Below are 23,317 nucleotides of genomic sequence, written 5' to 3'. Positions count from 1 at the left end.
CCATGCTTTCGGTCCCTTCTTCTTAAGTTGAAATGGCTTCCGCAACTCCGTTCAAAGTCGCTACCTTAAATGTCAGAGGCCTGGCAGGCAAAAGAAAACAAAGCCAGCTGTACCGACTTATAACGGAGCAAGACATTGATATATTAGCAGTGCAGGAAACTAAAGTCGATGGTGAGGAAGAGACCGGGAGCATGGTGCGGCGTTTCACGTCTAGATATTTTGCCGTTGTCAGCCATGCGGTGGGCACATCGGCAGGTTGTATTCTGTTTGTCAAGAAGTTGCCGGGGCTAGAGGTACACGGTCATTATTCGTGTTTGTCGGGTCGATACGTGTCCATAGATTTTTCACTGTGCAACACTGACTGGCGCATTGTTTGCCTGTACGCTCCTAATTCGGTTGATGGCCGAGCCACGTTTTTTGAAAGTGTCCAAGAACGGCTTCGCACGGACAGACAGCTGATTGTTATGGGCGATTATAACTGTGTTCTTAGCGCGCGCGACAAGACAAGTGTCCGAAATTTCCGAGATAAGAGCACTCAAGTGTTGTTGCGAGTGATTGTGAACTGCAACCTCGAGGATGTCGCTGAGTGTCTTGAAGGAGCGCGTGCTGTAAAGTACACACGATTCGAGGGCTCAAGTCACGCACGGCTAGACCGCATTTATGCATCCGCGGATACTGTACCTAAATGCAATAGTTATGGAGTAGTGCCGGTTTCATTTTCTGACCACTGTTTAGTTCAATGTTGCATAGGAATTGTTAAGAAGGGGAATGTTTTTTCGTGGGAAATGTGGAAGTTAAACGACAAACTACTTCAGGACGAATTTTATAACCAAGCTGTAAGGGAAGAAATAGCAAAAATAGAACCAAGTAGCAACATGAGGATTTGGCAGCAGTGGGAGCTCACTAAAGAAACTTTAAAATTAAAAGCAATAGAAAGAGCCACCTGTATACGTCATGAAGCAAAAAAAGAGGAAATGGAGCTAAAGGCACTGCTTCAGAAGATGATAAAACAGGAATGCCGAGCGCCTGGTACATGGATAGAAGACATAAGAAAAACCAAACAAAAGTTACAGCTTATCGAAGAAGAACGTTATCGGGGAGCGCTGGTGAGGGCAAGGGCAGAAGACATGGCTGCAGGGGAAGCGCCAACGAAACGAGCGCTTGGTTTAGAAAAAGCCCGTGCCGAAAGAAACCACATAAACGAAATAGAATGGAGAGGTGTTTCAAAAACGGACATCGATCATATCAAAGCAGCTTTTTTCGAGCATTATCAGGCGCTCTTCGCATTGCATCCGGTAGATGTTGTCACATTTAAGGAGGCGTTTCTGGCCGAGATGCCGCGCCTGGACGACGAAACTAAAGACAGATTAGAGCAGGCGATAACTCAATTGGAAGTTGAGCAGGCAATAGATAGTTTAAACCCTGGTAAGTCGCCTGGACCGGACGGGTTCAGCGCGGCATTCTACAAAGAATTTAAAAATGTAATTTCCCCGGTCTTGCAGGTAATCTTTAATGAAGCCTATAAAGTAAAAGCACTGCCTCCGTCCTATGGGTCGTCCCATACTGTGCTTATTCCCAAGACGGACGACATAGACAGATTACGATTGGTAACAGCATACCGACCCATAGCACTCACTAACGTCGAGTACAAAATTTACATGAAGATTTTGGCACGAAGGTTGCAGACCGTGATTCATTTATTAGTTGGTCCGCATCAGACCTGCGGGATTAAAGGGCGGTCTATTTTTACAAATATACACGTTGCGCGCAGTGTCTTAGAAACCTGTGATGACACTGATGGTCAGGTGGCTATTCTTCAGATCGATTTGGAAAAGGCTTTTGACTGCGTTGCCCATGAACTTTTGTTTTCAGTATTAGGCCATGTTAATGTTGGTTCTGTTATCCGCGAGGGTGTGGCCCTGGCATACCGGAACTGCACGACGAGATTGATAGTTAACAAGAGTCTGGGGGCCCCCATTAGCGTGCAGCGTTCGGTGCGCCAGGGCTGTCCCCTCAGCCCCCTTTTATTTTGTATTTATGTGGAGACCCTTTGTTTAAAGATTCTGAAAAACAATAGTATTAACGGATTCACTTTACAAGCAGCCGAAGTAAAGCTCTTGGCGTATGCAGATGACATTGCTGTGTTTTCCGTTGACGAGGGAAGCATAAGCGAGGCTGTTCAGTGTGTACGAGATTTCAGCCAAGCTACAGGAAGCGGGGTTAACTGGTCGAAGTGCCTCGGGCTGTGGCATGGCGGGTGGGCATCTACGCCTGAGCGGTTTGCCAGCGTGCCTTGGACGACAACGCCAGATAAATACTTGGGCGTTCCACTTGCTGCTTACCGTGACAGTGAACAGTATTGGACAGGACAGATTAAAGAGATACGGGAGAGAGCGGATAAGTGGAAAGGAACGACCTTGTCCATTTTCGCCAGAGCCACTGTTTGCAACTTGTTCTTTATCAGCAGGCTCTGGTACGTAATGCAGGTGTTGCACTGTTCACGGCTAAGCATTCAAAAGCTGCACCGAATTTTCGCCGTCTTTGTCTGGTCGTCTGAATGGGAGCGCTGCAGCCGGACCAACCTGTTCCGACGGGTTCAAGAAGGCGGGCTGGGACTGGGCCATTTGTTTTTGAGACAGCTGGTCAATCGTTTTTTGTTTCTTCGGGACACAAGAGACCCGTTTTTGCGTACCGTATGCCAAGTTAGGCTGCGGCATCTCCTTCCAGAGTACATAGTCGGAACTGCTGAGGTTTACAGTAGGGTCACCGGTTTTTACCGGGAAATCGTTGCCAGTGTAAGGTTTCTTTCCGCGCGGTTTTCAAATGACTTTCTGTCGACTGTGAAAAGAAAGAAACTCTACCGTGCTTTGTGCGATGTAGTTTTCCCGGTGCCCTTGTACAGGGCCTTGTACAGTGGAGGCCAAGGCAAAGATGTTTTAAAGAGAGTTAAAAATATGCAGGTGCCATCAGGAACGAAAACCTTCTTTTTTAAGCTGCACACCGGAACCTTACCGGTTAAAAAATTTTTAGAAGGAAAGGAATTATTTTTACCTTGGGGATCTAACTGTTTAATTTGCAGAAAGCCGGAAACAATAGACCATGTATTTTTACACTGTTGGGAAGGGGTTTATTTTTGGGATGTATTGCAGCGAACATTAAAGAAAGAATTTCCACTAGACCCGTATGGCATCCGGTTCTTATGTGTTGAAAATGAGGATGGGGTGCCTTTCGATTTAATAATGCTGACAGGCCTCCACTGTATATGGCGCTCCAGAATGGCAGGCTACCATTGTGACAGAGACGCAAGACCTGCTAGAATTTATTTCCGCGAAAGCATGGACATGTTTCTCGCCATTCAGAAAGCCGCTGCGGAGCCTCCGGAGTGGCTCTCAAGAGTAGAGCCGCTCTGTACGTTGCGTGAATTTTAATTGGACGAAGCCAGATTTATGCTGGCTGACCACAAGTAGTGTGTACATAGTTATTGTCTTTTGTTGATTGTTAGTGTTGTCCAGTTTGTATGTCAAAGCCAGGCAATAAAGAAAAAAAAAAAAAAAAAAATCGGCCATACCATGTTGAATACGCCGGTTCTCGTCCGATCACCGAAGCTAAGCAGCATTGGGCTCGGTCAGTACTTGGGAGGGAGACCACCTGGGAACACCGAGTGCTGATGGCATTTCTTTTGCATTTTTATTCGCCCTTCACGTTTTTTTTTTTTCTGTCATAGTTGCGCAGTGTCTCAGGCAACTATAGGAGGTGACGTTATTTTGTTATCGATAATACAATCTCATCGGCAACGTGTCCAACGTGTAGTACGTGCGGACGCGAAACTGTGGCAAAACTCGAAGCGAACCCGTGGCGTCTCGGCTGTCATTCTGACGTCTGCCGCGGCGGGTACACTGCAGATTAAACTCTAGCAAAGCCCCAAGATAGCTGGGAGGCCCAGTGTGCGCATAACACTGCGCAGAAGCGCACAATATGCGCCCACCGCACCATGCACCGCACCCACTGCCGGTCCATGTGTAAACAACACAGGCTCGCTCCCGCTGCTCTTTCCGTGCATGCCGCAGTGGTTTAGGTTCGCCAGAACGGCTGAGAAAAGCGCAGGGCAGGTAACTGCACGCTTGGCGGCTGTTGCCACGAGCGAGGGAAGTATCCATGCGCAGTTTTGCATCCTCGAGGGCCAAACACAGTACATAAAGACTCGGAAAGCACTGTCTCTCGCCATCGGCCATACCATGTTGAATACGCCGGTTCTCGTCCGATCACCGAAGCTAAGCAGCATTGGGCTCGGTCAGTACTTGGGAGGGAGACCACCTGGGAACACCGAGTGCTGATGGCATTTCTTTTGCATTTTTATTCGCCCTTCACGTTTTTTTTTTTTTCTGTCATAGTTGCGCAGTGTCTCAGGCAACTATAGGAGGTGACGTTATTTTGTTATCGATAATACAATCTCATCGGCAACGTGTCCAACGTGTAGTACGTGCGGACGCGAAACTGTGGCAAAACTCGAAGCGAACCCGTGGCGTCTCGGCTGTCATTCTGACGTCTGCCGCGGCGGGTACACTGCAGATTAAACTCTAGCAAAGCCCCAAGATAGCTGGGAGGCCCAGTGTGCGCATAACACTGCGCAGAAGCGCACAATATGCGCCCACCGCACCATGCACCGCACCCACTGCCGGTCCATGTGTAAACAACACAGGCTCGCTCCCGCTGCTCTTTCCGTGCATGCCGCAGTGGTTTAGGTTCGCCAGAACGGCTGAGAAAAGCGCAGGGCAGGTAACTGCACGCTTGGCGGCTGTTGCCACGAGCGAGGGAAGTATCCATGCGCAGTTTTGCATCCTCGAGGGCCAAACACAGTACATAAAGACTCGGAAAGCACTGTCTCTCGCCATCGGCCATACCATGTTGAATACGCCGGTTCTCGTCCGATCACCGAAGCTAAGCAGCATTGGGCTCGGTCAGTACTTGGGAGGGAGACCACCTGGGAACACCGAGTGCTGATGGCATTTCTTTTGCATTTTTATTCGCCCTTCACGTTTTTTTTTTTTCTGTCATAGTTGCGCAGTGTCTCAGGCAACTATAGGAGGTGACGTTATTTTGTTATCGATAATACAATCTCATCGGCAACGTGTCCAACGTGTAGTACGTGCGGACGCGAAACTGTGGCAAAACTCGAAGCGAACCCGTGGCGTCTCGGCTGTCATTCTGACGTCTGCCGCGGCGGGTACACTGCAGATTAAACTCTAGCAAAGCCCCAAGATAGCTGGGAGGCCCAGTGTGCGCATAACACTGCGCAGAAGCGCACAATATGCGCCCACCGCACCATGCACCGCACCCACTGCCGGTCCATGTGTAAACAACACAGGCTCGCTCCCGCTGCTCTTTCCGTGCATGCCGCAGTGGTTTAGGTTCGCCAGAACGGCTGAGAAAAGCGCAGGGCAGGTAACTGCACGCTTGGCGGCTGTTGCCACGAGCGAGGGAAGTATCCATGCGCAGTTTTGCATCCTCGAGGGCCAAACACAGTACATAAAGACTCGGAAAGCACTGTCTCTCGCCATCGGCCATACCATGTTGCAATAAAGACAAAAAAAAAAAAATCGGCCATACCATGTTGAATACGCCGGTTCTCGTCCGATCACCGAAGCTAAGCAGCATTGGGCTCGGTCAGTACTTGGGAGGGAGACCACCTGGGAACACCGAGTGCTGATGGCATTTCTTTTGCATTTTTATTCGCCCTTCACGTTTTTTTTTTTCTGTCATAGTTGCGCAGTGTCTCAGGCAACTATAGGAGGTGACGTTATTTTGTTATCGATAATACAATCTCATCGGCAACGTGTCCAACGTGTAGTACGTGCGGACGCGAAACTGTGGCAAAACTCGAAGCGAACCCGTGGCGTCTCGGCTGTCATTCTGACGTCTGCCGCGGCGGGTACACTGCAGATTAAACTCTAGCAAAGCCCCAAGATAGCTGGGAGGCCCAGTGTGCGCATAACACTGCGCAGAAGCGCACAATATGCGCCCACCGCACCATGCACCGCACCCACTGCCGGTCCATGTGTAAACAACACAGGCTCGCTCCCGCTGCTCTTTCCGTGCATGCCGCAGTGGTTTAGGTTCGCCAGAACGGCTGAGAAAAGCGCAGGGCAGGTAACTGCACGCTTGGCGGCTGTTGCCACGAGCGAGGGAAGTATCCATGCGCAGTTTTGCATCCTCGAGGGCCAAACACAGTACATAAAGACTCGGAAAGCACTGTCTCTCGCCATCGGCCATACCATGTTGAATACGCCGGTTCTCGTCCGATCACCGAAGCTAAGCAGCATTGGGCTCGGTCAGTACTTGGGAGGGAGACCACCTGGGAACACCGAGTGCTGATGGCATTTCTTTTGCATTTTTATTCGCCCTTCACGTTTTTTTTTTTCTGTCATAGTTGCGCAGTGTCTCAGGCAACTATAGGAGGTGACGTTATTTTGTTATCGATAATACAATCTCATCGGCAACGTGTCCAACATGTAGTACGTGCGGACGCGAAACTGTGGCAAAACTCGAAGCGAACCCGTGGCGTCTCGGCTGTCATTCTGACGTCTGCCGCGGCGGGTACACTGCAGATTAAACTCTAGCAAAGCCCCAAGATAGCTGGGAGGCCCAGTGTGCGCATAACACTGCGCAGAAGCGCTCAATCTGCGCCCACCGCACCATGCACCGCACCCACTGCCGGTCCATGTGTAAACAACACAGGCTCGCTCCCGCTGCTCTTTCCGTGCATGCCGCAGTGGTTTAGGTTCGCCAGAACGGCTGAGAAAAGCGCAGGGCAGGTAACTGCACGCTTGGCGGCTGTTGCCACGAGCGAGGGAAGTATCCATGCGCAGTTTTGCATCCTCGAGGGCCAAACACAGTACATAAAGACTCGGAAAGCACTGTCTCTCGCCATCGGCCATACCATGTTTAACAGAACCAACGTTAACATGGCCTAATACTGCAAACAAAAGTTCATGGGCAACGCAGTCAAAAGCCTTTTCTAAATCTATCTGGAGTATAGCTACCTGATCATTATTGTCATCACAGCATTCTAATACACTGCGCGCAACGTGGATATTTGTAAAAATGGACCGCCCTTTAATCCCGCAGGTCTGATGCGGACCAACTAATAAATGGATCACGGTCTGCAACCTTCGTGCCAAAACCTTCATGTAAATTTTGTACTCGACGTTAGTGAGTGCTATGGGTCGATATGCTGCTACCAGTCGTAATCTGTCTGTGTCGTCCGTTTTCGGAATCAGCACAGTATGGGACGAGCCATAGGACGGAGGCAGTGATTTTAGTTTAAAGGCTTCATTAAAGATGACCGTCAAGACCGGGGAAATTTCATGCTTAAATTCTTTGTAGAATGCCGCGCTGAACCCGTCCGGTCCAGGCGACTTACCAGGGTTTAAGCTGTCTATTGCTTGCTCAACTTCCAATTGAGTTATCGCCTGCTCTAATCTGTCTTTAGTTTCGTCGTCCAGGCGCGGCATCTCGGCCAGAAACGCCTCCTTAAAAGTGACAACGTCTACTGGCCCTGGCATACCGGAACTGCACGACGAGATTGATCGTTAACAAGAGTCTGGGGGCCCCCATTAGCGTGCAGCGTTCGGTGCGCCAGGGCTGTCCCCTCAGCCCCCTTTTATTTTGTATTTATGTGGAGACCCTTTGTTTAAAGATACTGAAAAACAGGAGTATTACCGGATTCAGATTACAAGCAGCCGAAGTGAAGCTCTTGGCGTACGCTGATGACATTGCTGTGTTTGCCGTTGACAAGAGAGGAATAAGCGAGGCTGTTCAATGTGTACGGGATTTCAGCCAAGCTACAGGCAGCGGGGTTAACTGGTCGAAGTGCCTCGGGCTTTGGCATGGACGGTGGGCATCTACGCCCGAACGGTTTGCTAGCGTGCCTTGGACGACGACACCAGATAAGTACTTGGGCGTTCCGCTCGATGCTTACCGTGACAGTGAACATTATTGGACAGGACAGGTCAAAGAGACACGGGAGAGAGCTGATAAGTGGAAAGGAACGACCTTGTCGATTTTCGCCAGAGCCACTGTTTGCAACCTGTTCTTTATCAGCAGGCTCTGGTACGTAATGCAGGTGTTGCACTGTTCACGGTTAAGTATTCAAAAGCTACACCGAATTTTCGCCGTCTTTATCTGGTCGTCTGAATGGGAGCGCTGCAGCCGAACCAACCTGTTCCGACGAGTACCAGACGGGGGGTTGGGATTGGGCCATTTGTTTTTGCGACAGCTGGTCAATCGTTTTTTGTTTTTTAGGGACACAAGAGACCCTTTTTTGCGTACCGTATGCCAAGTTAGGCTGCGGCATCTACTTCCAGAGTACATAGTCGGAACTGCTGAGGTGTATAGTAGGGTCACCGGTTTTTACCGGGAAGTCGTAGCCAGTGTAAGGTTTCTTTGCGCGCGATTTTCCAATGACTTTCTGTCCAGTGTGAAACGAAAGAAACTGTACCGTGCCTTGTGCGATGTAGTTTTCCCCGAGCCCTTGTACAGGGCCTTGTACAGTGGAGGCCCAGGCAAAGATGTTTTAAAGAGAGTTAAAAAAATGCAGGTGCCGCCTGGAACAAAAACCTTCTTTTTTAAATTGCACACCGGGACCTTACCGGTTAAAAAATTTTTAGAGGGAAAGGAATTGTTTTTACCCTGGGGATCTCACTGTTTAATTTGCAGAAAGCCGGAAACAATAGACCATGTATTTTTACACTGTTGGGAAGGGGTTTATTTTTGGGATGTATTGCAGCGAACATTAAAGAAAGAATTTCCACTAGACCCGTATGGCATCCGGTTCTTATGTGTTGAAAATGAGGATGGGGTGCCTTTCGATTTAATAATGCTGACAGGCCTCCACTGTATATGGCGCTCCAGAATGGCAGGCTGGCATTGTGACAGTGACGCAAGACCTGCCAGAATTTACTTTCGCGAAAGTATGGAGATGTTTCTGGCCATTCAGAAAGCCGCTGCGGAGCCTCCGGAGTGGCTCTCAAGACTAGAGCCGCTCTGTACGTTGCGTGAATTTTAATTGGACGAAGCCAGATTTATGCTGGCTGACCACAAGTCGTGTGTACATAGTTATTGTCTTTTGTTGATTGTTTGTGTTGTCCAGTGTTTTGTGTCAAAGCCAGGCAATAAAGAAAAAAAAAAAAAAAAAAAAATCGGCCATACCATGTTGAATACGCCGGTTCTCGTCCGATCACCGAAGCTAAGCAGCATTGGGCTCGGTCAGTACTTGGGAGGGAGACCACCTGGGAACACCGAGTGCTGATGGCATTTCTTTTGCATTTTTATTCGCCCTTCACGTTTTTTTTTTTTCTGTCATAGTTGCGCAGTGTCTCAGGCAACTATAGGAGGTGACGTTATTTTGTTATCGATAATACAATCTCATCGGCAACGTGTCCAACGTGTAGTACGTGCGGACGCGAAACTGTGGCAAAACTCGAAGCGAACCCGTGGCGTCTCGGCTGTCATTCTGACGTCTGCCGCGGCGGGTACACTGCAGATTAAACTCTAGCAAAGCCCCAAGATAGCTGGGAGGCCCAGTGTGCGCATAACACTGCGCAGAAGCGCACAATATGCGCCCACCGCACCATGCACCGCACCCACTGCCGGTCCATGTGTAAACAACACAGGCTCGCTCCCGCTGCTCTTTCCGTGCATGCCGCAGTGGTTTAGGTTCGCCAGAACGGCTGAGAAAAGCGCAGGGCAGGTAACTGCACGCTTGGCGGCTGTTGCCACGAGCGAGGGAAGTATCCATGCGCAGTTTTGCATCCTCGAGGGCCAAACACAGTACATAAAGACTCGGAAAGCACTGTCTCTCGCCATCGGCCATACCATGTTGAATACGCCGGTTCTCGTCCGATCACCGAAGCTAAGCAGCATTGGGCTCGGTCAGTACTTGGGAGGGAGACCACCTGGGAACACCGAGTGCTGATGGCATTTCTTTTGCATTTTTATTCGCCCTTCACGTTTTTTTTTTTTCTGTCATAGTTGCGCAGTGTCTCAGGCAACTATAGGAGGTGACGTTATTTTGTTATCGATAATACAATCTCATCGGCAACGTGTCCAACGTGTAGTACGTGCGGACGCGAAACTGTGGCAAAACTCGAAGCGAACCCGTGGCGTCTCGGCTGTCATTCTGACGTCTGCCGCGGCGGGTACACTGCAGATTAAACTCTAGCAAAGCCCCAAGATAGCTGGGAGGCCCAGTGTGCGCATAACACTGCGCAGAAGCGCACAATATGCGCCCACCGCACCATGCACCGCACCCACTGCCGGTCCATGTGTAAACAACACAGGCTCGCTCCCGCTGCTCTTTCCGTGCATGCCGCAGTGGTTTAGGTTCGCCAGAACGGCTGAGAAAAGCGCAGGGCAGGTAACTGCACGCTTGGCGGCTGTTGCCACGAGCGAGGGAAGTATCCATGCGCAGTTTTGCATCCTCGAGGGCCAAACACAGTACATAAAGACTCGGAAAGCACTGTCTCTCGCCATCGGCCATACCATGTTGAATACGCCGGTTCTCGTCCGATCACCGAAGCTAAGCAGCATTGGGCTCGGTCAGTACTTGGGAGGGAGACCACCTGGGAACACCGAGTGCTGATGGCATTTCTTTTGCATTTTTATTCGCCCTTCACGTTTTTTTTTTCTGTCATAGTTGCGCAGTGTCTCAGGCAACTATAGGAGGTGACGTTATTTTGTTATCGATAATACAATCTCATCGGCAACGTGTCCAACGTGTAGTACGTGCGGACGCGAAACTGTGGCAAAACTCGAAGCGAACCCGTGGCGTCTCGGCTGTCATTCTGACGTCTGCCGCGGCGGGTACACTGCAGATTAAACTCTAGCAAAGCCCCAAGATAGCTGGGAGGCCCAGTGTGCGCATAACACTGCGCAGAAGCGCACAATATGCGCCCACCGCACCATGCACCGCACCCACTGCCGGTCCATGTGTAAACAACACAGGCTCGCTCCCGCTGCTCTTTCCGTGCATGCCGCAGTGGTTTAGGTTCGCCAGAACGGCTGAGAAAAGCGCAGGGCAGGTAACTGCACGCTTGGCGGCTGTTGCCACGAGCGAGGGAAGTATCCATGCGCAGTTTTGCATCCTCGAGGGCCAAACACAGTACATAAAGACTCGGAAAGCACTCTCTCTCGCCATCGGCCATACCATGTCATTCTACTTCCAGCCACCGTGCGTGACGGACGCAGAATCATGGGCTCCCACGGAGCGGCGATAGCGGCCGTTGCCGGCCGCGGAAACAGGTTCGCCAGCGACGCAGATAAGGATTACGAGATCGTTCTGCCTACCCTGCCCACCGGACGTGTTGTGTTAAACACGGTTTTTCTGCACGGGGACGTGCGTGTGAGACCCTACAGGGTCGAAGACTTCAGGGACGCCCTAGCCAACGTTGGTGCGCTCCCCGACGTCGTGGCGTTGGGAGCGTACCAGATAAACCACGTGTGGGCTGTGACCTTCAGCAGCGCCGACGCCGCAAAGAAACTGGCCGCCATGAAGGAGCTGGAAGTCAAGGGACGCCGCTGTATCGTTTTTGACCCAGAGGACCACCAAGTCAAGCTGCGACTGCACTGGATGCTTCACGGCGTCGCCGACGAGGACATCCGTACGGCATTCGCGGCGTTCGGCAACGTGACCGAGGTCACCCGGGAGCGTTGGCGCGTCGCTGGCATGAAGGAGAAGGGTTCCACCACGAGGACCGTGCTCCTAAAGATGAAGCCAGGCATTAAGGTAGACGACCTGCCCCACCAGGTTCGAGTTGCTGGCGAGTTGGCTCTCGTGGTGGTGCCCGGGCGGCCGATGCAGTGTCTGCGGTGTGGCGGCGCGGGGCACGTGCGCCGTGATTGCAAGGTGCCCAGGTGCTCGAAGTGCCGACGCTACGGTCACTCCGAGGCCGACTGCGTGCGCACCTACGCGTCGGCTACCGGGCGTGTAGCGGCGAGCGACTCCGCAGAGCTCATGGACGTTGTCGAGGCGGAGGAAGCAGCCAGCGGCATCGACGACACGGGCAAAACGGCGGGGGTTGAACCTGCGGTTTCGACCAGCAACACCGACGCGGCTGGCGCAAAGGAGAGCGGGTCGCCCATCTGTGACCAACCTTTGACGCCTCTGGAGACGCCCAAAGATAACCCGAGCCCCCCTGAGCACGTGGAAGCGGAAACAAAGGCGGCCAGCGAGAACCGCGACGAGAAGGCCGACGCCCGCGTGAACACCGGCGTGACCACCCCTGCGAAGCGTCCGCACACCGAGACCAAGGCCGACGGGGAGAAGGCAGCAGAGTCCAGCGTGGAGGAACCGCCGACAAAGACGCCCCAAGCACGACGACTCAGTCTGCGACCGCGCCCGAAGGTTCCGGATGACAGGCGTGGCGGCGGCAAGGCGCCGCCTGACCAGGTCCATGTGCTCGCGCCGGATGACACCGGCGGCGACGGCATCGTCTAGCGATATGCTGGGCGCGGGAGGTAAGCACCATGCTTTCGGTCCCTTCTTCTTAAGTTGAAATGGCTTCCGCAACTCCGTTCAAAGTCGCCACCTTAAATGTCAGAGGCCTGGCAGGCAAAAGAAAACAAAGCCAGCTGTACCGACTTATAACGGAGCAAGATATTGATATATTAGCGGTGCAGGAAACTAAAGTCGATGGTGAGGAAGAGACCGGGAGCATGGTGCGACGTTTCACGTCTAGATATTTTGCCGTTGTCAGCCATGCGGTGGGCACATCGGCTGGTTGTGTTCTGTTTGTCAAGAAGTTGCCGGGGCTAGAGGTACACGGGCATCATTCGTGTTTGTCGGGTCGATACGTGTCCATCGATTTTTCGCTCTGTAACATCGACTGGCGCATTGTTTGTCTGTATGCACCTAATGTGGTTGATGGCCGAGCCGCGTTGTTTGAAAGCGTCGAAGAACGGCTTCGCACGGACAGGCAGCTCATTGTTATGGGCGATTACAACTGTGTCCTTAGTGCGCGCGACAAGACAAGCGTCCGAGGTTTCAGGGATAAAAGCACCGAAGTGTTGTTACGAATGATTGTCAACTGCAACCTCGAGGATGTAGCAGAGTGTCTTGAAGGAACGCGTGCTGTAAGGTACACACGATTCGAGGGCACAAGTCACGCACGGCTAGACCGAATTTATGCATCCGCGGAAACGGTCCCTAAATGCAATAGTTATGTAGTTCTGCCGGTTTCATTTTCTGACCACTGTTTGGTTCAATGCTGTATAGGATTCATTAAGAAGGGGAATGGTTTTTCATGGGAAATGTGGAAGTTAAATGAGAAGCTACTCCAGGACGAATTTTATAACCGTGCTGTAAGGGAAGAAATAGCAAAAATAGAACCAAGTAGTAACATGAGGATTTGGCAGCAGTGGGAGCTCACTAAAGAAACTTTAAAATTAAAAGCAATAGATAGAGCTACCTGTATACGTCATAAAGCAAAAAAAGAGGAAATGGAGCTAAAGGCACTGCTTCAGAAGATGATAAAACAGGAATGCCGAGCGCCTGGTAAATGGATAGAAGACATAAGGAAAACCAAACAAAAGTTACAGCTTATCGAAGAAGAACGTTATCGGGGAGCGCTGGTGAGGGCAAGGGCAGAAGACATGGCCGCAGGGGAAGCGCCAACGAAACGAGCGCTTGGTTTAGAAAAAGCCCGTGCCGAAAGAAACCACATAAACGAAATAGAATGGAGAGGTGTTTCTAAAACGGACATCGATCATATCAAAGCAGCTTTTTTCGAGCATTACCAGGCGCTCTTCGCATTGCATCCGGTAGACGTTGTCACTTTTAAGGAGGCGTTTCTGGCCGAGATGCCGCGCCTGGACGACGAAACTAAAGACAGATTAGAGCAGGCGATAACTCAATTGGAAGTTGAGCAAGCAATAGACAGCTTAAACCCTGGTAAGTCGCCTGGACCGGACGGGTTCAGCGCGGCATTCTACAAAGAATTTAAGCATGTAATTTCCCCGGTCTTGACAGTCATCTTTAATGAAGCCTTTAAACTAAAATCACTGCCTCCGTCCTATGGCTCTTCCCATACTGTGCTGATTCCGAAAACGGACGACACAGACAGATTACGACTGGTATCAGCATATCGACCCATAGCACTCACTAACGTCGAGTACAAAATTTACATGAAGGTTTTGGCACGAAGGTTGCAGACCGTGATCCATTTATTAGTTGGTCCGCATCAGACCTGCGGGATTAAAGGGCGGTCCATTTTTACAAATATCCACGTTGCGCGCAGTGTATTAGAATGCTGTGATGACACTAATGATCAGGTAGCTATACTCCAGATAGATTTAGAAAAGGCTTTTGACTGCGTTGCCCATGAACTTTTGTTTGCAGTATTAGGTCATGTCAACGTTGGTTCTGTTATTCGCCAGGGTGTGGCCCTGGCATACCGGAACTGCACGACGAGATTGATCGTTAACAAGAGTCTGGGGGCCCCCATTAGCGTGCAGCTTTCGGTGCGCCAGGGCTGTCCCCTCAGCCCCCTTTTATTTTGTATTTATGTGGAGACCCTTTGTTTAAAGATACTGAAAAACAGGAGTATTACCGGATTCAGATTACAAGCAGCCGAAGTGAAGCTCTTGTCGTACGCTGATGACATTGCTGTGTTTGCCGTTGACGAGGGAGGCATAAGCGAGGCTGTTCAATGTGTACGCGATTTCAGCCAAGCTACAGGCAGCGGGGTTAACTGGTCGAAGTGCCTCGGGCTTTGGCATGGAAGGTGGGCATCTACGCCTGAAAGGTTTGCTAGTGTGCCGTGGACGACAACACCAGATAAGTACTTGGGCGTTCCGCTCGATGCTTACCGTGACAGTGAACATTATTGGACAGGACAGGTCAAAGAGACACGGGAGAGAGCTGATAAGTGGAAAGGAACGACCTTGTCGATTTTCGCCAGAGCCACTGTTTGCAACCTGTTCTTTATCAGCAGGCTCTGGTATGTAATGCAGGTGTTGCACTGTTCACGGTTAAGTATTCAAAAGCTACACCGAATTTTCGCCGTCTTTATCTGGTCGTCTCAATGGGAGCGCTGCAGCCGGACCAACCTGTTCCGACGGGTACAAGACGGCGGGTTGGGATTGGGCCATTTGTTTTTGCGACAGCTGGTCAATCGTTTTTTGTTTTTTAGGGACACAAGAGACCCTTTTTTGCGTACCGTATGCCAAGTTAGGCTGCGGCATCTACTTCCAGAGTACATAGTTGGAACTGCTGAGGTGTATAGTACGGTCACCGGTTTTTACCGGGAAGTCGTAGCCAGTGTAAGGTTTCTTTGCGCGCGATTTTCCAAGGACTTTCTGTCCAGTGTGAAACGAAAGAAACTGTACCGTGCCTTGTGCGATGTAGTTTGCCCCGAGCCCTTGTACAGGGCCTTGTACAGTGGAGGCCCAGGCAAAGATGTTTTAAAGAGAGTTAAAAAAATGCAGGTGCCGCCTGGAACAAAAACCTTCTTTTTTAAGTTGCACACCGGGACCTTACCGGTTAAAAAATTTTTAGAGGGAAAGGAATTGTTTTTACCCTGGGGATCTCACTGTTTAATTTGCAGAAAGCCGGAAACAATAGACCATGTATTTTTACACTGTTGGGAAGGGGTTTATTTTTGGGATGTATTGCAGCGAACATTAAAGAAAGAATTTCCACTAGACCCGTATGGCATCCGGTTCTTATGTGTTGAAAATGAGGATGGGGTGCCTTTCGATTTAATAATGCTGACAGGCCTCCACTGTATATGGCGCTCCAGAATGGCAGGCTGGCATTGTGACAGTGACGCAAGACCTGCCAGAATTTACTTTCGCGAAAGTATGGAGATGTTTCTCGCCATTCAGAAAGCCACTGCGGAGCCTCCGGAGTGGCTCTCAAGACTAGAGCCGCTCTGTACGTTGCGTGAATTTTAATTGGACGAAGCCAGATTTATGCTGGCTGACCACAAGTCGTGTGTACATAGTTATTGTCTTTTGTTGATTGTTTGTGTTGTCCAGTTTTTTGTGTCAAAGCCAGGCAATAAAGAAAAAAAAAAAAAAAAAAAAAAATCGGCCATACCATGTTGAATACGCCGGTTCTCGTCCGATCACCGAAGCTAAGCAGCATTGGGCTCGGTCAGTACTTGGGAGGGAGACCACCTGGGAACACCGAGTGCTGATGGCATTTCTTTTGCATTTTTATTCGCCCTTCACGTTTTTTTTTTTCTGTCATAGTTGCGCAGTGTCTCAGGCAACTATAGGAGGTGACGTTATTTTGTTATCGATAATACAATCTCATCGGCAACGTGTCCAACGTGTAGTACGTGCGGACGCGAAACTGTGGCAAAACTCGAAGCGAACCCGTGGCGTCTCGGCTGTCATTCTGACGTCTGCCGCGGCGGGTACACTGCAGATTAAACTCTAGCAAAGCCCCAAGATAGCTGGGAGGCCCAGTGTGCGCATAACACTGCGCAGAAGCGCACAATATGCGCCCACCGCACCATGCACCGCACCCACTGCCGGTCCATGTGTAAACAACACAGGCTCGCTCCCGCTGCTCTTTCCGTGCATGCCGCAGTGGTTTAGGTTCGCCAGAACGGCTGAGAAAAGCGCAGGGCAGGTAACTGCACGCTTGGCGGCTGTTGCCACGAGCGAGGGAAGTATCCATGCGCAGTTTTGCATCCTCGAGGGCCAAACACAGTACATAAAGACTCGGAAAGCACTGTCTCTCGCCATCGGCCATACCATGTTGAATACGCCGGTTCTCGTCCGATCACCGAAGCTAAGCAGCATTGGGCTCGGTCAGTACTTGGGAGGGAGACCACCTGGGAACACCGAGTGCTGATGGCATTTCTTTTGCATTTTTATTCGCCCTTCACGTTTTTTTTTTCTGTCATAGTTGCGCAGTGTCTCAGGCAACTATAGGAGGTGACGTTATTTTGTTATCGATAATACAATCTCATCGGCAACGTGTCCAACGTGTAGTACGTGCGGACGCGAAACTGTGGCAAAACTCGAAGCGAACCCGTGGCGTCTCGGCTGTCATTCTGACGTCTGTCGCGGCGGGTACACTGCAGATTAAACTCTAGCAAAGCCCCAAGATAGCTGGGAGGCCCAGTGTGCGCATAACACTGCGCAGAAGCGCACAATATGCGCCCACCGCACCATGCACCGCACCCACTGCCGGTCCATGTGTAAACAACACAGGCTCGCTCCCGCTGCTCTTTCCGTGCATGCCGCAGTGGTTTAGGTTCGCCAGAACGGCTGAGAAAAGCGCAGGGCAGGTAACTGCACGCTTGGCGGCTGTTGCCACGAGCGAGGGAAGTATCCATGCGCAGTTTTGCATCCTCGAGGGCCAAACACAGTACATAAAGACTCGGAAAGCACTGTCTCTCGCCATCGGCCATACCATGTTGAATACGCCGGTTCTCGTCCGATCACCGAAGCTAAGCAGCATTGGGCTCGGTCAGTACTTGGGAGGGAGACCACCTGGGAACACCGAGTGCTGATGGCATTTCTTTTGCATTTTTATTCGCCCTTCACGTTTTTTTTTTCTGTCATAGTTGCGCAGTGTCTCAGGCAACTATAGGAGGTGACGTTATTTTGTTATCGATAATACAATCTCATCGGCAACGTGTCCAACGTGTAGTACGTGCGGACGCGAAACTGTGGCAAAACTCGAAGCGAACCCGTGGCGTCTCGGCTGTCATTCTGACGTCTGCCGCGGCGGGTACACTGCAGATTAAACTCTAGCAAAGCCCCAAGATAGCTGGGAGGCCCAGTGTGCGCATAACACTGCGCAGAAGCGCACAATATGCGCCCACCGCACCATGCACCGCACCCACTGCCGGTCCATGTGTAAACAACACAGGCTCGCTCCCGCTGCTCTTTCCGTGCATGCCGCAGTGGTTTAGGTTCGCCAGAACGGCTGAGAAAAGCGCAGGGCAGGTAACTGCACGCTTGGCGGCTGTTGCCACGAGCGAGGGAAGTATCCATGCGCAGTTTTGCATCCTCGAGGGCCAAACACAGTACATAAAGACTCGGAAAGCACTGTCTCTCGCCATCGGCCATACCATGTTGAATACGCCGGTTCTCGTCCGATCACCGAAGCTAAGCAGCATTGGGCTCGGTCAGTACTTGGGAGGGAGACCACCTGGGAACACCGAGTGCTGATGGCATTTCTTTTGCATTTTTATTCGCCCTTCACGTTTTTTTTTTCTGTCATAGTTGCGCAGTGTCTCAGGCAACTATAGGAGGTGACGTTATTTTGTTATCGATAATACAATCTCATCGGCAACGTGTCCAACGTGTAGTACGTGCGGACGCGAAACTGTGGCAAAACTCGAAGCGAACCCGTGGCGTCTCGGCTGTCATTCTGACGTCTGCCGCGGCGGGTACACTGCAGATTAAACTCTAGCAAAGCCCCAAGATAGCTGGGAGGCCCAGTGTGCGCATAACACTGCGCAGAAGCGCACAATATGCGCCCACCGCACCATGCACCGCACCCACTGCCGGTCCATGTGTAAACAACACAGGCTCGCTCCCGCTGCTCTTTCCGTGCATGCCGCAGTGGTTTAGGTTCGCCAGAACGGCTGAGAAAAGCGCAGGGCAGGTAACTGCACGCTTGGCGGCTGTTGCCACGAGCGAGGGAAGTATCCATGCGCAGTTTTGCATCCTCGAGGGCCAAACACAGTACATAAAGACTCGGAAAGCACTGTCTCTCGCCATCGGCCATACCATGTTGAATACGCCGGTTCTCGTCCGATCACCGAAGCTAAGCAGCATTGGGCTCGGTCAGTACTTGGGAGGGAGACCACCTGGGAACACCGAGTGCTGATGGCATTTCTTTTGCATTTTTATTCGCCCTTCACGTTTTTTTTTTTCTGTCATAGTTGCGCAGTGTCTCAGGCAACTATAGGAGGTGACGTTATTTTGTTATCGATAATACAATCTCATCGGCAACGTGTCCAACGTGTAGTACGTGCGGACGCGAAACTGTGGCAAAACTCGAAGCGAACCCGTGGCGTCTCGGCTGTCATTCTGACGTCTGCCGCGGCGGGTACACTGCAGATTAAACTCTAGCAAAGCCCCAAGATAGCTGGGAGGCCCAGTGTGCGCATAACACTGCGCAGAAGCGCACAATATGCGCCCACCGCACCATGCACCGCACCCACTGCCGGTCCATGTGTAAACAACACAGGCTCGCTCCCGCTGCTCTTTCCGTGCATGCCGCAGTGGTTTAGGTTCGCCAGAACGGCTGAGAAAAGCGCAGGGCAGGTAACTGCACGCTTGGCGGCTGTTGCCACGAGCGAGGGAAGTATCCATGCGCAGTTTTGCATCCTCGAGGGCCAAACACAGTACATAAAGACTCGGAAAGCACTGTCTCTCGCCATCGGCCATACCATGTTGAATACGCCGGTTCTCGTCCGATCACCGAAGCTAAGCAGCATTGGGCTCGGTCAGTACTTGGGAGGGAGACCACCTGGGAACACCGAGTGCTGATGGCATTTCTTTTGCATTTTTATTCGCCCTTCACGTTTTTTTTTTTTCTGTCATAGTTGCGCAGTGTCTCAGGCAACTATAGGAGGTGACGTTATTTTGTTATCGATAATACAATCTCATCGGCAACGTGTCCAACGTGTAGTACGTGCGGACGCGAAACTGTGGCAAAACTCGAAGCGAACCCGTGGCGTCTCGGCTGTCATTCTGACGTCTGTCGCGGCGGGTACACTGCAGATTAAACTCTAGCAAAGCCCCAAGATAGCTGGGAGGCCCAGTGTGCGCATAACACTGCGCAGAAGCGCACAATATGCGCCCACCGCACCATGCACCGCACCCACTGCCGGTCCATGTGTAAACAACACAGGCTCGCTCCCGCTGCTCTTTCCGTGCATGCCGCAGTGGTTTAGGTTCGCCAGAACGGCTGAGAAAAGCGCAGGGCAGGTAACTGCACGCTTGGCGGCTGTTGCCACGAGCGAGGGAAGTATCCATGCGCAGTTTTGCATCCTCGAGGGCCAAACACAGTACATAAAGACTCGGAAAGCACTGTCTCTCGCCATCGGCCATACCATGTTGAATACGCCGGTTCTCGTCCGATCACCGAAGCTAAGCAGCATTGGGCTCGGTCAGTACTTGGGAGGGAGACCACCTGGGAACACCGAGTGCTGATGGCATTTCTTTTGCATTTTTATTCGCCCTTCACGTTTTTTTTTTCTGTCATAGTTGCGCAGTGTCTCAGGCAACTATAGGAGGTGACGTTATTTTGTTATCGATAATACAATCTCATCGGCAACGTGTCCAACGTGTAGTACGTGCGGACGCGAAACTGTGGCAAAACTCGAAGCGAACCCGTGGCGTCTCGGCTGTCATTCTGACGTCTGCCGCGGCGGGTACACTGCAGATTAAACTCTAGCAAAGCCCCAAGATAGCTGGGAGGCCCAGTGTGCGCATAACACTGCGCAGAAGCGCACAATATGCGCCCACCGCACCATGCACCGCACCCACTGCCGGTCCATGTGTAAACAACACAGGCTCGCTCCCGCTGCTCTTTCCGTGCATGCCGCAGTGGTTTAGGTTCGCCAGAACGGCTGAGAAAAGCGCAGGGCAGGTAACTGCACGCTTGGCGGCTGTTGCCACGAGCGAGGGAAGTATCCATGCGCAGTTTTGCATCCTCGAGGGCCAAACACAGTACATAAAGACTCGGAAAGCACTGTCTCTCGCCATCGGCCATACCATGTTGAATACGCCGGTTCTCGTCCGATCACCGAAGCTAAGCAGCATTGGGCTCGGTCAGTACTTGGGAGGGAGACCACCTGGGAACACCGAGTGCTGATGGCATTTCTTTTGCATTTTTATTCGCCCTTCACGTTTTTTTTTTCTGTCATAGTTGCGCAGTGTCTCAGGCAACTATAGGAGGTGACGTTATTTTGTTATCGATAATACAATCTCATCGGCAACGTGTCCAACGTGTAGTACGTGCGGACGCGAAACTGTGGCAAAACTCGAAGCGAACCCGTGGCGTCTCGGCTGTCATTCTGACGTCTGCCGCGGCGGGTACACTGCAGATTAAACTCTAGCAAAGCCCCAAGATAGCTGGGAGGCCCAGTGTGCGCATAACACTGCGCAGAAGCGCACAATATGCGCCCACCGCACCATGCACCGCACCCACTGCCGGTCCATGTGTAAACAACACAGGCTCGCTCCCGCTGCTCTTTCCGTGCATGCCGCAGTGGTTTAGGTTCGCCAGAACGGCTGAGAAAAGCGCAGGGCAGGTAACTGCACGCTTGGCGGCTGTTGCCACGAGCGAGGGAAGTATCCATGCGCAGTTTTGCATCCTCGAGGGCCAAACACAGTACATAAAGACTCGGAAAGCACTGTCTCTCGCCATCGGCCATACCATGTTGAATACGCCGGTTCTCGTCCGATCACCGAAGCTAAGCAGCATTGGGCTCGGTCAGTACTTGGGAGGGAGACCACCTGGGAACACCGAGTGCTGATGGCATTTCTTTTGCATTTTTATTCGCCCTTCACGTTTTTTTTTTTCTGTCATAGTTGCGCAGTGTCTCAGGCAACTATAGGAGGTGACGTTATTTTGTTATCGATAATACAATCTCATCGGCAACGTGTCCAACGTGTAGTACGTGCGGACGCGAAACTGTGGCAAAACTCGAAGCGAACCCGTGGCGTCTCGGCTGTCATTCTGACGTCTGCCGCGGCGGGTACACTGCAGATTAAACTCTAGCAAAGCCCCAAGATAGCTGGGAGGCCCAGTGTGCGCATAACACTGCGCAGAAGCGCACAATATGCGCCCACCGCACCATGCACCGCACCCACTGCCGGTCCATGTGTAAACAACACAGGCTCGCTCCCGCTGCTCTTTCCGTGCATGCCGCAGTGGTTTAGGTTCGCCAGAACGGCTGAGAAAAGCGCAGGGCAGGTAACTGCACGCTTGGCGGCTGTTGCCACGAGCGAGGGAAGTATCCATGCGCAGTTTTGCATCCTCGAGGGCCAAACACAGTACATAAAGACTCGGAAAGCACTGTCTCTCGCCATCGGCCATACCATGTTGAATACGCCGGTTCTCGTCCGATCACCGAAGCTAAGCAGCATTGGGCTCGGTCAGTACTTGGGAGGGAGACCACCTGGGAACACCGAGTGCTGATGGCATTTCTTTTGCATTTTTATTCGCCCTTCACGTTTTTTTTTTTTCTGTCATAGTTGCGCAGTGTCTCAGGCAACTATAGGAGGTGACGTTATTTTGTTATCGATAATACAATCTCATCGGCAACGTGTCCAACGTGTAGTACGTGCGGACGCGAAACTGTGGCAAAACTCGAAGCGAACCCGTGGCGTCTCGGCTGTCATTCTGACGTCTGCCGCGGCGGGTACACTGCAGATTAAACTCTAGCAAAGCCCCAAGATAGCTGGGAGGCCCAGTGTGCGCATAACACTGCGCAGAAGCGCACAATATGCGCCCACCGCACCATGCACCGCACCCACTGCCGGTCCATGTGTAAACAACACAGGCTCGCTCCCGCTGCTCTTTCCGTGCATGCCGCAGTGGTTTAGGTTCGCCAGAACGGCTGAGAAAAGCGCAGGGCAGGTAACTGCACGCTTGGCGGCTGTTGCCACGAGCGAGGGAAGTATCCATGCGCAGTTTTGCATCCTCGAGGGCCAAACACAGTACATAAAGACTCGGAAAGCACTGTCTCTCGCCATCGGCCATACCATGTTGAATACGCCGGTTCTCGTCCGATCACCGAAGCTAAGCAGCATTGGGCTCGGTCAGTACTTGGGAGGGAGACCACCTGGGAACACCGAGTGCTGATGGCATTTCTTTTGCATTTTTATTCGCCCTTCACGTTTTTTTTTTTTCTGTCATAGTTGCGCAGTGTCTCAGGCAACTATAGGAGGTGACGTTATTTTGTTATCGATAATACAATCTCATCGGCAACGTGTCCAACGTGTAGTACGTGCGGACGCGAAACTGTGGCAAAACTCGAAGCGAACCCGTGGCGTCTCGGCTGTCATTCTGACGTCTGCCGCGGCGGGTACACTGCAGATTAAACTCTAGCAAAGCCCCAAGATAGCTGGGAGGCCCAGTGTGCGCATAACACTGCGCAGAAGCGCACAATATGCGCCCACCGCACCATGCACCGCACCCACTGCCGGTCCATGTGTAAACAACACAGGCTCGCTCCCGCTGCTCTTTCCGTGCATGCCGCAGTGGTTTAGGTTCGCCAGAACGGCTGAGAAAAGCGCAGGGCAGGTAACTGCACGCTTGGCGGCTGTTGCCACGAGCGAG

At 51.7% G+C, this 23,317-nt stretch overlaps 15 non-coding genes and 4 pseudogenes across 15 annotated transcripts; all 19 read left to right on the top strand.

The window, feature by feature from the left end:
- The first annotated feature begins 3,554 nt into the window (after positions 1–3,554).
- LOC149369151 (5S ribosomal RNA) lies at positions 3,555–3,673 on the top strand (annotated as a pseudogene).
- A 547-nt stretch (positions 3,674–4,220) lies between these two features.
- LOC149369150 (5S ribosomal RNA) lies at positions 4,221–4,339 on the top strand. The gene has a single exon (XR_016287420.1). It is a non-coding gene; the product is annotated as a 5S ribosomal RNA (ribosomal RNA).
- A 548-nt stretch (positions 4,340–4,887) lies between these two features.
- LOC149369149 (5S ribosomal RNA) lies at positions 4,888–5,006 on the top strand. The gene has a single exon (XR_016287419.1). It is a non-coding gene; the product is annotated as a 5S ribosomal RNA (ribosomal RNA).
- Positions 5,007–5,593: 587 nt separating this feature from the next.
- LOC149369148 (5S ribosomal RNA) lies at positions 5,594–5,712 on the top strand (annotated as a pseudogene).
- A 546-nt stretch (positions 5,713–6,258) lies between these two features.
- LOC149369147 (5S ribosomal RNA) lies at positions 6,259–6,377 on the top strand. Its single transcript, XR_016287418.1, has one exon. It is a non-coding gene; the product is annotated as a 5S ribosomal RNA (ribosomal RNA).
- A 2,816-nt stretch (positions 6,378–9,193) lies between these two features.
- LOC149369146 (5S ribosomal RNA) lies at positions 9,194–9,312 on the top strand (annotated as a pseudogene).
- Positions 9,313–9,859: 547 nt separating this feature from the next.
- LOC149369145 (5S ribosomal RNA) lies at positions 9,860–9,978 on the top strand. Its single transcript, XR_016287417.1, has one exon. It is a non-coding gene; the product is annotated as a 5S ribosomal RNA (ribosomal RNA).
- Positions 9,979–10,525: 547 nt separating this feature from the next.
- LOC149369144 (5S ribosomal RNA) lies at positions 10,526–10,644 on the top strand. The gene has a single exon (XR_016287416.1). It is a non-coding gene; the product is annotated as a 5S ribosomal RNA (ribosomal RNA).
- Positions 10,645–16,079: 5,435 nt separating this feature from the next.
- Positions 16,080–16,198, top strand: LOC149369143 (5S ribosomal RNA; annotated as a pseudogene).
- Positions 16,199–16,744: 546 nt separating this feature from the next.
- LOC149369142 (5S ribosomal RNA) lies at positions 16,745–16,863 on the top strand. The gene has a single exon (XR_016287413.1). It is a non-coding gene; the product is annotated as a 5S ribosomal RNA (ribosomal RNA).
- A 545-nt stretch (positions 16,864–17,408) lies between these two features.
- LOC149369141 (5S ribosomal RNA) lies at positions 17,409–17,527 on the top strand. Its single transcript, XR_016287412.1, has one exon. It is a non-coding gene; the product is annotated as a 5S ribosomal RNA (ribosomal RNA).
- A 545-nt stretch (positions 17,528–18,072) lies between these two features.
- On the top strand, positions 18,073–18,191 carry LOC149369140 (5S ribosomal RNA). Its single transcript, XR_016287411.1, has one exon. It is a non-coding gene; the product is annotated as a 5S ribosomal RNA (ribosomal RNA).
- Positions 18,192–18,736: 545 nt separating this feature from the next.
- On the top strand, positions 18,737–18,855 carry LOC149369139 (5S ribosomal RNA). The gene has a single exon (XR_016287410.1). It is a non-coding gene; the product is annotated as a 5S ribosomal RNA (ribosomal RNA).
- A 546-nt stretch (positions 18,856–19,401) lies between these two features.
- On the top strand, positions 19,402–19,520 carry LOC149369138 (5S ribosomal RNA). The gene has a single exon (XR_016287409.1). It is a non-coding gene; the product is annotated as a 5S ribosomal RNA (ribosomal RNA).
- Positions 19,521–20,067: 547 nt separating this feature from the next.
- On the top strand, positions 20,068–20,186 carry LOC149369137 (5S ribosomal RNA). Its single transcript, XR_016287408.1, has one exon. It is a non-coding gene; the product is annotated as a 5S ribosomal RNA (ribosomal RNA).
- A 545-nt stretch (positions 20,187–20,731) lies between these two features.
- Positions 20,732–20,850, top strand: LOC149369136 (5S ribosomal RNA). Its single transcript, XR_016287407.1, has one exon. It is a non-coding gene; the product is annotated as a 5S ribosomal RNA (ribosomal RNA).
- Positions 20,851–21,395: 545 nt separating this feature from the next.
- On the top strand, positions 21,396–21,514 carry LOC149369135 (5S ribosomal RNA). Its single transcript, XR_016287406.1, has one exon. It is a non-coding gene; the product is annotated as a 5S ribosomal RNA (ribosomal RNA).
- A 546-nt stretch (positions 21,515–22,060) lies between these two features.
- LOC149369134 (5S ribosomal RNA) lies at positions 22,061–22,179 on the top strand. Its single transcript, XR_016287405.1, has one exon. It is a non-coding gene; the product is annotated as a 5S ribosomal RNA (ribosomal RNA).
- Positions 22,180–22,726: 547 nt separating this feature from the next.
- On the top strand, positions 22,727–22,845 carry LOC149369133 (5S ribosomal RNA). The gene has a single exon (XR_016287404.1). It is a non-coding gene; the product is annotated as a 5S ribosomal RNA (ribosomal RNA).
- Positions 22,846–23,317: the final 472 nt, after the last annotated feature.

This window comes from Amblyomma mixtum, chromosome 1 (genome assembly GCF_055824585.1).
Source record: "Amblyomma mixtum isolate Tamu chromosome 1, ASM5582458v1, whole genome shotgun sequence".
Taxonomy (NCBI): domain Eukaryota; kingdom Metazoa; phylum Arthropoda; class Arachnida; order Ixodida; family Ixodidae; genus Amblyomma; species Amblyomma mixtum.
Note: the sequence above shows the minus strand (reverse complement) of the source record. Positions and strands in the feature narration are given on the sequence as shown.